The sequence below is a fragment of the Cydia amplana genome, chromosome 13, assembly GCF_948474715.1.
Source record: "Cydia amplana chromosome 13, ilCydAmpl1.1, whole genome shotgun sequence".
NCBI lineage: Eukaryota > Metazoa > Arthropoda > Insecta > Lepidoptera > Tortricidae > Cydia > Cydia amplana.
Genome location: NC_086081.1, coordinates 10,141,858 through 10,154,645, shown reverse-complemented (window position 1 = coordinate 10,154,645; position 12,788 = coordinate 10,141,858). Strand labels below are relative to the sequence as shown.

At 35.0% G+C, this 12,788-nt stretch overlaps 1 non-coding gene across 1 annotated transcript; it reads left to right on the top strand.

The window, feature by feature from the left end:
- The first annotated feature begins 12,379 nt into the window (after positions 1-12,379).
- Positions 12,380-12,451, top strand: Trnam-cau (transfer RNA methionine (anticodon CAU)). The gene has a single exon. It is a non-coding gene; the product is annotated as a tRNA-Met (tRNA).
- Positions 12,452-12,788: the final 337 nt, after the last annotated feature.

The window sequence follows — 12,788 nt, the reverse complement described above, 5'->3', positions numbered from 1 at the left end:
TTTAACCCCCTTAGGGGTTGAATTTCCAAAAACGTCGCAATTACTTTATTTTGTAATTGGCTATTATGCCTTTCTAAGAAGTTTCAAAGCATTTGTAATGGATTCAAACTTTCAACCCCTTTTTAACCCTGTTAGGGGATGAATTTTCAAAAACGCTGAAATTACTTTTCCTGTCTTATAATAATATCCCCATATACAAAGTTTCAAGTCCCACACTCACAAAAATATTTGAGATCCATACAAATTTTCAACCCTTTTTTCACCACCTTGGGGGATGAATTTTCAAAAACGCTGAAATTAGTTTTCTTGTTTTTTAATATAATACAGTTTTAGAAAGTTTCAAATTCCTAGCTTAAAATAAAACTTGTACCCCATACAACCTTTCATCCCCTTTTTAACCCCCTTAGGGGTTGAATTTTTCAAAATCGCTTCTTATCTCTTGTACACTTTATAAATGCAACCTAGTGTGCAAATTTCAACTTTCTAGCTTTTGTAGTTTCGGCTCTGCGTTGATGAATCAGTCAGTCAGTCAGTCAGGACACTTGCATTTATATATATAGATTAAAGTTCGAATCAGGCCGTAAGTTACCTATTTGTGGAACGTCATAGGGCATAGGCACATAATTATAACATGCCTAATAGCAGGTTACTGTCAAAATTTGAAAATTGTTGGTTTAATCTGACTTAAGGCAACGGCGGTAACATGCGGGTCATTGCGGGCCTTGCACGTAATAATCGTTTATTGAAAACGCTAATAGAAACTTAAATAATACATGGGAATGGCCACGTGACTTTTCCTTCGCATCTGTCACGCCGACACATTTTACCTTTAATTATTGGCGTTTCTTGGTATGGCCCTAGGATTTCGATATACGGAGTAATATCGGGGAAGACGCCTGTTACTCGAGGACTTCTTTTATTCTATTTCTCTAAAATTTTCTATGTCCACTGTTTACATCTATCGCAGCCCAGTTTAAATAAATATGCATTTAAAAAGCGGAACCAGAATTTAATATCCAAGATGTACTTAACAGACTTTATTCTTAAAGATACCACCGGAGGTTTTCAATGTAATTGCCCCGGTTCCTTCAAGAGGCTGACAGCTCAAAGGCTGGCTTGTGACGTGCTCATTGTGGGACGCCTACGGTTTATTCAAAGTTTGCCCGTATTTTTCTATAAATACGAATATAAACTACTGGGGTTTATAGTGTTTGTTATGTTTATTCAAACCAATATAATTAATATGTTTATAGATACTGTAAAAGTCAGAGACACTCTCTTCTAATTTTAACGTCCCACCGACAGTTTTATTTTTAGTTTACTTCTTTGCAAAATAGACTCCAATATTCATAGTTTTATTTTATCACTCATTTTCATCCCTGTCCGTCCGTACTACGTCCGTACTACTTTTCAATTGCATTTTGGCATCAACATCCCGGTATATTTTAACTTTCTGATTGGTATTTGTCAATTAACGGCTATCATCTTAACTACTGCCCATGGTACGAGTATGTAGACCTCATTAGTTAGTCGCTAGCATTAAGGTTACTATGGATGATTTACTGTTTGACACATGACACATATTCTTGCCATTCTTTAATAAAATTGTCCATCCTCAATTTTATTTTTCATTTGAATATTTAATATTGACAGATTTTTGTGAATTGGAACCTTTGCCCAATTAACTGCTAGAGTGCCTACAAGTTTTTCACACCGTCATAAGTTAGAGAAAATTATAGTCTACATAAAGTTTGCACCTGCAATTTACTTACTTACAATCTCTTACGTGTGAGGTATACTTATCAATCCAAGTGTAGTAAACGCTTATGTGGCGACGTCTATAGACGTTGCGCACCCAAAAAGGCCATAATATAAAATTGTTTATTCCATTGCCATTAAAGACAAAATCAAAACTTAAGTAATGAGTGATTTCTTCGGAAAGTAGCGATTAGTTTATTACTAAAATTATGGTTTATCGCGGTTAACAGTTTTATTGCGCCCAGATGCTGGGTTTAGCCCCAATAGAAGGCGTCCTAATAGTCAGAAAACTACACCATGGTTGTAAAATATCTTGATTAGTGAGACTAATGGATTCTCCTAATGGTATTTTACACAAAAAGATTGTAACTGTTTCGTAGTTTTTGATGATGATTGTATGAGATAATTTACTGCAGTGAGTAGTGTTTTTATTTATAACATTGCAAAACGCAGGTAAAACATTAATTTAATCTAAAATTTGCTTCGTTTTGGAGCGTTTTTAATTTCCCGTGTAACACCTGCAATAGATGCTTCTAATAGCAGCTGGGCCACATATCCATCTAGGTTCGGCCGCAGATAGAAATCTCCATGTCAAAAATTAAGACGTCGTCAGGAATATTATCACAGTAAAACAACAGCCCAAGAAAATATTATATGTTTTAAATAAGTACATATATCATGTATGTTTGCTGACATTGTTACTCTTAAGATATTGTTTAATGTTTTTTTTTCCTTTATCTGTTAGGTACTTAGGTACCTACATAATGTTTTGTTTTTTCAAACTGCTAACGCTTTAGTCAAAATTGTATTTTTTTGCGTTTACATTGTATTTACTTACTAATCAATATAAACTAAATCTACGTAGGTTTTCGTTACAATTGTTCTCCGAAATATATTTTCTATCAGTGGGTGCTGGCCTTTAGGTCTCCAATAATTTTCAAATAAATACAATGCCCGAGCATTCCTTATAACATCCGTCGTCCGTAAATCGTATGACAAAGTTCATACAAAAAAGAACCAAGAAAGATTCCATTATTTCTCTTGAGTAACCTGATATTGCTCATTCAGTTGTTTTCTGGCTGTTTGGGTATAAGATTACACAAAGTTATTTCAATATGGCAATCGTATAAGAACTGAGCTCACATCGTGATTTTGTGATCTTCGAAATGCTATTGCTAACCCATTCAGTAATTGAAATACGTTTATTGCTGGATATAATTTACAACTCCCATCTGACTCAAAAAGGGTTCCGAAGCTTAATAAAATATTTAATATGTGACGTTTATAATAAACTTAAAACAAAAGAAAGGTATGCGTCATGAAAACGCTTCAGTACGTATTTTAAATTAACAGCTTTTATAATTATAATAAATATTTTGTTGGAATGTTTCAACTATTCGCATTTAATAACCCTCCTTTGTTTCACCGTAGTCTGATAAATACAATGGTTTCACTTTTTTATCCAACATAAAAGTTCTTTTACTACCTATTCAATACATCACATACTAAATAATCCACCCGAGTTCGTCTCAAACAACCAGCAAGTTTTTACATCCCACATCGGCGATACGACTCCCGTTTATAAACTACCATTAAATCATTCCAAGTAAACTTTAATCGCAAAAAGGCTTCAACTTTTTAGCGCTCCCGCTTTTTGTAGGTATCGATATCGGTACAATTATCGATAGAAGCACTCGCGGACGGCAAGATTGCAATCTCCCGATAGGTTAGTTTAATCCATAGATTTATGGCCTCAGCTACCACGCTTTAATCCGCTCGCTGAGAAAAACCAACGTGTTTGCCTTGCCAACTTGGGAAATATTCCGTTAGGTAAATTTAGGGGTGTAAACAAGCCAGAAATATGTTATTGGTGTACTGGATTTCCTAGTTACCTTTGGATTAAATTTATTACTGTTTCAATAACGGTATTGAGCTTCATGTCTTTCTGGAAATGTATTATGTGGACAAAACAATACAAAACTTACAGTGGCTATTGAATTTGGACGGTAAGGTTTATTATTAAAGCGGCCTTGTTTGCCAATTTTACAAGTAATAAAACAATTACCGGTAACTGTAAACCGTTGCGTTTTAGCAATCGTCAAATTGCACAAATAGAAAAAATGTGCAAATGTGCAAATACTTTCTAAACAATACAAATTGCCAATTCCGAAGAAGAATGGGTTACAGTTGCAAAGTTCCTTTTTAAAGAATTTTATTACATGCAATAAAAATATTGGCATTTTACCAATACGGACCAAAATCATTTATTTACAAAAACATCTACTTTACCGGCCAATATGGGTATGGATGGGTACATCAGGTAAGCCCTTCAGTCCGAAGGTTCCGGTGCAGGTAGGTCGTATAAATGTATCAAAGAAGGTTGCACCTTTAGCTCGAAATCTTTAAAGCAAAGTGACTTGGCAAACAACGTTTATTGGATATTTGTACAAGTGTGATGACCAAAATATGGAATAATATTGCGATTGCCACCCAAGAAGTATCCATTATTGTCAATGTAAATATGTAGAAGATAAAAAGTTTAGCTTAATAAATTGTTTATTTAATTTTTTTAACAGGTAGATTGCAGAGAGATGCATTTATTTTTTACAAGTGTCATCAACTCATCATCTTCATCTTATTTATTAATTTTATTTTATTTAAACTTTATTGCACAGTAAAAAATGTACAAAAGGCGAACTTAATGCCTGAAGGCATTCTCTACCAGTTAACCCTCGGGCCAAACAGAGAGCAAGCAGTAATAGGTGCAAGAAAAATTAAAAGTACGAACAGTTTAATATTAAACATAATTTTTTATGTTGTACAACATACTATTTCAAATATGCATATTATTATTGCTATAATATACTTACTTAAACATACATAATATACTAATATACATATATATATGTCGAAGAGGGAGAGAGCTAATTTGTGTGGGGCTATTGATAGCGGGTGGTGGGCATGGTACCTCGATGTATTACTTCACAGCCAAAATAGTAGGTATGCTACCAACGCATGAAATAAACATTCAGACTCGTTAACCATACTAGTGCCTACTATAATTCAGTACTAAATAATCAAAATAACTAAACGATCTTACGATGGAATCGGATTCAATTAAAATAAAAATATCAAATGAAATCGATCAAATCTTTATTTAAGTCAAACTAAACCGGCTCCAACCCTACACCTCTGACCCGAGAAGATTTAACCCGGCAACAAACTCGGCGGGACACATCTTTTCAAAACAACGCATAGTTTCTTTATTTTACAAAAGTAAGCTTCTAATGGCACATACGAAATCAAAATAACACTTGGAATAAAACACTTAGCTACACGGTTAAAGAAAGTGAGAATCTATAAGCTTTCAGAATAATCCTTCAGGTATAAGCCTTCAGGAACGTAGCGAATTAGGCACGAGGTACGGCTAACGATAACGTCCGATCTCTAGCGCGGTCCGATCAAGAAGAAGGAAGCCAGTTCCAGCGGCGGAGCCAACCGCTCCCGTCTCCAATTCAAGTTGGTAAACCTGCCTGACCAGTCTACCAACATAACGACAAAAATGCCCACTCGTGCCTACGTTCACTCAAGATACACCTCTTGACGTTCCAAAGCCCGTCATCTTAGTTCAACAATACGCCAATACATACAAATAAAAATACGTAGCCAAACATTGCTAATCGACTTTATACAGGCGTCTAACTATGAACTGTAATGCTGCAATACGTCTTTCTGGTGTCTCGCTCCGACATATATATATATATATATATATATATAAATATTATATAAATAAATATATACCTGGTTTAAGATTTTTATGAGACTTAGCTAAGAGACTTTTCTAAAAGATGTCTGCGCAACTTGATTTTAAACAGAGTTTTGGTCTGACTTTGCCTTATCTCGAGAGGGAGGGAATTGCAAAGACGAATCGCATGTGCGGTGAAGGAGTTGGTCATGGATCCGGAGCGATACAATGGAACTGACAAAGTGAGTTTTCGGGAGGAACGTAGCTCACGGCCTGGCCGTGCGGTAACAAACTGGAATTTAGACCGCAGGTACTGCGGTATCGCTGGATCGTTTAATATGCTGTAGAGCATACACAGAACCCTGAGACACCTGCGTTCCCGTACACGAAGCCAATTAAGTTTCCGTCGAAAGGCAGACATGATCGTACTGGCGGAGGCCGAAGATAAATCTAATACAGCTGTTTAAGAGTCTATCCAGTCTGTCTAAGAGTCCTTGTGAAAGGTTGGTAAGGCACACATCACTATAATCTATGACTGGAAACACAAGAGCCTGAATGAGTAAAGTTTTAGTACTGGCCGGCAGGAAATGTTTGAACCTGTACAATGCTCTCAGGGTATTTGTAACTCTGCGACACACATCAGAAACCTGTGGCTCCCAAGTTAGGCCCCGATCAATGATTAACCCCAGATTTCTTACTTGGGATGATAGTGGTATTACGCTACCCTCAAAGAGAATCGGTCTTACATGTGTGAAGTCAGAGAGTGAGACTGAACGTGGGCTCCCAAGAACGATAGCCTGACACTTAGACGGGTTGACAGCGATCCCGAAATCATTCGACCAGGATGCTATGCTAGAAAAGTCCTCGCGTTATTCCGGCATTTTGCCACGGCTCATGGGAGCTCCGCTTGGCAACTAATCCCCGTAATTGGCGTGGGCACTAGTTTTTACGAAAGCGACTGCCATCTGACCTTCCAACCCAAAGGGTAAACTAGGCCCGTATTGGGATTACTCCGGTTTCCTCACGATGTTTTCCTTCACTTCAAAGCGACCGGTAAATATCAAATGACATTTCGTACATAAGTTCCGCAAAACTCATCGGTACGAGCCGGGGTTCGAACCCGCGACCTCCGGATTGCAAGTCGCACGCTCTTACCGCTAGGCCACCAGCGCTTCTTATTTTTTACAAGTGTATGGTTCACTAATAAAATCTCTAACTAAACTAACGATAACGATACGAGTAGGTAGGTACATACTGGTATCAATGTCAAAAAATCCCCACACAGCTACACTCATGTTGCGAAAAAAATAAAATAGATTACACTTGCCTAATTTAAATTGACAAGTAACTTTCAGTTCCAAATGTTATAATAATATAAGTATGTAAATAATTATAAAATGTTTGCCTCATTGGCGTGGCGGCAGATGTTGCAGCAGTTTCCAGTGTTATCGGAATGTTTAAGGTAACTAACTAATCGTAACTAATTTCAACTGTGACATAAATACCAACTGCAATTTTATTAGAAACAATATAACAATTGCAGTTAAAATTACTTCTACTGTACAGAATACTAACTGTAACCAAGAAACAGTTTTCTCAATTTTCTCACAATGATTAAGTTTATCGCAAACATAAGGAAACGGTATGCTCGATAGTTATTATGATTAGCAAGTACTTCGCTCATCCGGTGGGATTAACCTTAGCTGCAGGCTTGTACTTGTTATTAGAACAATCTATAAATAGGCCCATAGTAATTATGATTTCATACTTGAATGTTTTTTTTTTTTGCCTTGAGGGAAATTACAAAATCAGTGACTGATACGGTTAAGTGAATGAATGTATGAGAAAAAGTTACTAACTTTGTTTTTCCTCGTTTTCTATGCTCTAGTTGTTAGGTAAGTATGTCTCCAAGCAATATCATAATATTTAATATGACTGATTGAGACTGCGGTTATATACTAAATGGATTTCTGGCTTCCTTAATGGCTAGGCTGATTGACCTGTAAATAGTTTTTGATATTATGTACCTACACGATAAGGGTTAGTTTATAGGTATCTATCATGTTTTTGTAAAATTTGATCCTTTCCTGCAGTAACTACCACTTATACTAATTAGTTAGTACCAAACCCTCATTCTAGGATATAGTACTAGTATTTTTTAGGTAAGTATCTCGTATTATTCTCTATGTGTCTATATTAAGAAAAGTTACCTACATTTATGATTTCGTACTCTCCAAAGTAGTCAAATTTTGTACAATAAACCTCATTTTATCTGTTTGAGGTTAAAAGAGCTAAAATACAAAGCGTGTAACTGCGCCACAGAAATGTATGAAACATAAAGTGAATAGCGTACAGATTGAGGGATTTTCACAGAACAAGTATCATAAAAATGTCGCCACAGTATGAAGCGTCCTTTATATTCATACGTAAGTTATGTAGAAAAGGGGTAATATTGTACTGAAGCGGGAATGGCGGTTTTCATTTGAGTAGCGAACTTGTTCTGTTTGCGTTATATTTTCAGCACAACAGTAAAGTGTGGAAGGGCTTTTGATAAGTTGAATAATGAAACGTGTCTGTAATTAGGAATTTGAATGACAGAGAATATGCAATAAAATATTATCCACATTGTTCAATAATAAACATGAAGGGGTAACATTTGGCCATAGCAAAAAAAGAGTGAACCTACACTGCTCCTGCTACATATTGCTATTGCTACAGAGAGACAATACAAATAAATGTCAAGAATTATTTAACTTTTGAACTGCACTTTGAAATAGTCACAAACTTCAAACCTATTTTTAAAAGTCATTTAACTTTTATTACAGTAAGAAAGGGCAATTTATCGAATGTTGCCAGTCAGAGTTAGTAGAACCATATTGGTTTGAATGTTTTCATCACATAAGTATATTATATCGATAATTATTTTGAACAAAAAGTTTTAACCAATATACATCTCAGGCCAACTTGTACCTACACATACATCTTCCAGCGGCCGGAGAGCTTTGATATCTTAATAAGAGGTCATGTCGGACGAAACGAGTAAATTACACCTGTAAAACATTTACAGACTTTACTTTCGCATTGTCCTATATTCCATAACCGAGTTATTGTAAAATAAACCTTATTCAGACAATGTAAGACAGACTACTAAGATGACGCGAAGATGAGATACGAATTTACGACAACAGCCAGTCAGTTTACAACACACGGTACTAAACAAACAAAAAATTGCATTTTTTACTTAACGGAATTTCGGTTTACGCGCCGGCAGAATAACTGAGATTTAAAATTTATGGACGGAAAGTTAAGATGTTCACCAAAATTTGGAGTCGCGGATTGGATGGTTAAAAGCTAAGTGATTCTGGGTTTATTACTTTTTAGGGTTCCGTAGCCAAATGGCAAAAAACGGAACCCTTATAGATTCGTCATGTCTGTCTGTCTGTCCGTCTGTCCGTCTGTCCGTCCGTATGTCACAGCCACTTTTCTCCGAAACTATAAGAACTATACTGTTGAAACTTGGTAAGTAGATGTATTCTGTGAACCGCATTAAGATTTTCACACAAAAATAGAAAAAAAACAATAAATTTTTGGGGTTCCCCATACTTCGAACTGAAACTCAAAAATTTTTTTTTCATCAAACCCATACGTGTGGGGTATCTATGGATAGGTCTTCAAAAATGATATTGAGGTTTCTAATATCATTTTTTTCTAAACTGAATAGTTTGCGCGAGAGACACTTCCAAAGTGGTAAAATGTGTGTCCCCCCCCCTGTAACTTCTAAAATAAGAGAATGATAAAACTAAAAAAAATATATGATGTACATTACCATGTAAACTTCCACCGAAAATTGGTTTGAACGAGATCTAGTAAGTAGTTTTTTTTTTATACGTCATAAATCGCCTAAATACGGAACCCTTCATGGGCGAGTCCGACTCGCACTTGGCCGCTTTTTATTCCGGTTTTAATGGATTAATTATTAATTCAATGGGTGTTTTTAAAGTTGTTATAACCTTGGGAATATACAATAGTGATAAAAAATATATGAATTAGAGTATACAGTGGAAGAAACATATACTAAAGTCATATTTTTTTTTATCACAACAATGACCCGAAATTAATTAAACTAATCAAAGCGTATCTCCTCCGAAGTCACAGTTGAGAGGCAACGCAATCGTTACGTCGATAATTATTTTATACTTCATCGCAATTGTTTCCATCGACAATTTGTCCGTATAATTATTTTCTTACGCTCAACTAGCGTTAAACAAAGACATGATCATTCACGAATATTTTTTTCGACTGTGAGCTGTCTCTCATATAACTTGAACTAGAGATTCGTAACAATTGCGCTTAATGACAGATGAGACTTATACTGGTTTGTTCTGAGGTGTCGTAAAAATTTTTTAGGAATAACTGCTCTGTCTTTCCTTTGACCTAAAGCGTTGTGCCGTGAAATCGACAGATGTAAAATAATAACAGAAAGTTACTAAGTGATTACACAGAGCTGCAATACTTACAGAAGGGTCGGTTCACACGAAAACGTTTATCTTGCTGCACTAATCAACCCATAAAATTAATCGACGAAATATACTTAAGTCGTAAAATGGTGATGGACTTTGATATTTAAACCAAGATACAAATTGTTAAACCATAATGTTTTATTTTAATCAATTTGTTGATTTACATGTCCTTGTTTTAATCTGTAGTTGTTTAAAATTTTGTATAATTCCTTTCAGTGTCTATTTAATAATCACAATTATAAATTATATTATGAATAAATGTTATTTTTTTGCGGTAGTTAAAATAAAACATACATAGCCGTAAACACTATTTAGGTATCTTAGAAAAAAAAATATCATACATTTTAAACAACGCAAAGTACCAATGAAGATTACGCACTGATAAGAATACCAAACACATGTATCGTGTAAGTAAGCAATGCTTACCTAGCATACTCTAAGGAGTCTACCATCAGCCCTAGTAGCACGGTCGCATTTTTATCATTTATCACCATGCATGTCACGTTCTAACAAGTATGTAAGTGCGAAAGTGACGGGCATAGTGATAGTGGATAAAAATGGAACCGTGCTGAGCCCGCAGTTCCATGATGACAGTTACGTCAGTCTTGTTTTTGTTGTTGATAAAAAATTGACCTAATCTGGAAGTATGACCTTGAATGAATTCTTTTTTCTGTGATATACACTAATAAAGATGTCACAAATATGCAATTATATGAAGAACGTAGGTGCACCTGTAAAACACACAGGATAAAAACTTGCTCCGAGTTACATTGTGAGAGTAGAAGCTGGCATTTAACCCTTAAATGCATGATTTTTTCTTTTTGGCCGAAATTAATATATGTATCACATAATTGTTTGCCGTTTCTAGGAAAAATAGTAAAAAAAAATTATATCATCGATTTTCACTGCGAAATCAGTGTTAAAAGTTGCATAGGCTAAATCATATTTTTGGAAATATATAGGTATTTGTAAAGGGTATAGGAAAAATCTTAACTGCCATCAGAAAGGTACACTATTTATGATGTTCCTATGATAAAGTTTGTAAATATAAAATAATTACAAACCCCGAAAAATCTGCCCAAAATCACATACTAAAAATCATCAACTTCCAGGTTTTTCCAAATTTTCCGACATTTCGTCTATAAACAAATGTAATTTTTATGAATTAAAATACTGCGTAAATTTATGTAATAATTCGGAAAATTTATTCGTTTTACTATTGAAATAATATACAAGAACAAATAGAATTTGTTTAATAATGCATAACATTTGTTATGCATTATTAAACAATGTTATGATGTTTATGTTGTGTGTATAAATGCATCACTATGCATTTAAGGGTTAAAAACAATTTAACGCATTTCATAGGATTTTAGTGTTTTAAACAAACAGTCTTCATTAATCCAGTACGCCCTGGTTTATATAAAAGTAATAGAGTTCGGTAGTACTAACCTGGCGTTAAATCAATTTCCTGACGAATTAAAATTCAATCAAAACGAAGCTGAATGTAGTCCGCATAATATTATTTACGTAAACCCATGAAGAGATTGAAGAGAAGACTCTTAATTATTTCCCCTTTCTGAAATTCGCTGATTTTCCTGTTTTACTTTGAGGCTTACCAACCTCTTTTGAGATACAAATAAGTTATTTATTATTTATTTATTATTGGGGTGGTACAGGGCCTTTGAGTGTCGTATCGACCAAGCATTGATCTATTGTGACGGGCCTTTAAAGTTCAGTACTAATGCCCGTTGCCTCCAGAAAATTACAGATTCTTTGGGCTGTAAAGTTTTGTACCTCCTAACCTAACCTAACCTAACCCAACCCGGGTTACGTGCCCTATGTAGATACTTCTTTTTGACATTAGTGGTCCACACCACAGGAACAGAGAATGTGCATTGCGGTCTCCTCTGACTCCTGGCAGAACCTGCATGTCGCATCTTGTTTCTTGCCAATTTGAAACATGCGTTTGTTCAACTTACAAATAACTACCTTATTGAGTTGCCTTATACCTACTTAATTTTTAAAAACGTGAAAAAAAAAATCTGCCTAGTAAAATACAGTACCTAGTTCTTCGTGTGTTTCTAGTTCGGCAATACAATTTTTATTCAAATAATAATACTGTGTAAGTTTCACGAAACACTTATGCCCTTTTACAACTAAGGCCACAATATTATACCTACCTACTTATAAGTTACGCTCAATACGTAGGTACTGAAAAAAATAACAAGCCAAGCAAAATAATGACAAAATTATTCTTAAGAGTGTAAAAGCAGTAAAAAGTGATGAGTAAATTTTTTATACTGAAAATAAGGTGCACGTAATGTAATAGGTATTTTCGTCTGGTCACGATATGAGCAGAGTGGCGCAGTGGAAGCGTGCTGGGCCCATAACCCAGAGGTCCGTGGATCGAAACCACGCTCTGCTAGAAATCTTTTTGTTTTTTTTTTTTTAATTTTATGTACAATTTTTTTTTAACGGTGTACTTAATCAGATATGAAAATTTTAAGTACTGAAATATTTATCACTTAAAATAGATATCATAATATTTTTTATAATGATTAAGTATGAAGATTTAACGGCATATCTACTGTTTTTGCGCTAGAATAATCTTTGTACGTCTCCATTTTATTAAAAGTTTATAGAGCAGTGAAGAAAAAAAGGTAACGTAATGACGTAATCCGGGTAGGTACTTTTACCTGCGTTTTGGGATCACTAAAATAATTTTACGATTATGAGCTCCCTATGTAAACAATCGTAACCCA